The sequence below is a fragment of the Octodon degus genome, unplaced genomic scaffold (genome assembly GCF_000260255.1).
Source record: "Octodon degus isolate 3935 unplaced genomic scaffold, OctDeg1.0 scaffold00223, whole genome shotgun sequence".
In the NCBI taxonomy this organism is placed as follows: Eukaryota; Metazoa; Chordata; class Mammalia; order Rodentia; family Octodontidae; genus Octodon; species Octodon degus.
In genome coordinates this window covers 3,662,455-3,663,590 of record NW_004524799.1, presented here as the reverse complement: position 1 = coordinate 3,663,590, position 1,136 = coordinate 3,662,455, and positions in this window count along the sequence as shown.

Genomic DNA, 1,136 nt, shown 5'->3' with positions numbered 1-1,136 from the left:
GGCATGTAGAGAGCCAGTTTTTCCAGCACCATTTGTTAAAGAGGCTATCTTTCTTCCAGTGAATATGTTTGGCCCCTTTGTCAAAGATAAGGTGGCTGAGTGTGTTCGAAGGGGCTTCAGTGTCTTCTAATCTATTCCATTGATCCCCAGGTCTATTTTTTTTTGCCATTACCATACTGATTTTATCACAGTATCCTTGTAGTATAATTTCAAGTCAGGAATTGCAATGCCTCCTGCCTTGTCTTTATTGCTGAGAATTGCCTTTGCTCTTCTTGATCTTTTCTGGTTCTAGATAAATTTTAGGAATGATTTCTCTATGTCTGTGAGATATGTCGGTGGTAGTCTGATAAAGATTGCATTAAATCTGTACAGCAATTTTGGGAGTATGGCCATCTTCACAATGTTGGTTCTTCCTATCCAGGAGCATGGAATATCTTTCTATTTTCTGAAATCATCTACGATGTCTTTTTTCAGAGTACTGTAAGTTTCCTTGAAAAGATCTTTGACTTCTTTAGTTAGATTAATTCCAAAGCATTTCATTTTACTCAGTGCTCTTGTAAAAGTTATTGTTTCTATACTTTCCCACTCAGTGTGTTTGTTGTCTGTGTAGAGGAATGCTATTGACTTTTTGGTATTGACTTTATAACCGGCTATACTACTAAATTTCTGTATTAATTCTAGTAGCTTCTTGGAGTTTTTCAGGTCTTCCAAGTACAGTATCATGTCATCTGCAAATAAAAATAATTTAACCTCTTCTTTGCCTATTCTTATTCTTTTATTTTTTTCTCTTGTCTAATTGCTGTTGCTAATGATTCCAGAACTATGTTGAATAGGAGTGGTGATAGAGGATATCCTTGTCTTGTACCAGAGCTAAGAGTAAAAGATTTCAGTTTTTCCCCATTTAGGATTGTTAGCCACTGGGTTTTTATAAATAGCTTTTACCAGATTGAAGGAGAGGCCGTCTAGTCCAATTTTCTGTAGGACTTCGAACATGAATGAGCATTGGACTTTGTCAAAAACCTTTTCTGCATCAATTGAAATGATCATGTGGTTTTTAGTTTTCGCTCTATTGATATAGTGTATTACATTTATAGATTTTCAAATATTGAACCATCCTTGCATCCCTGGGATGAATC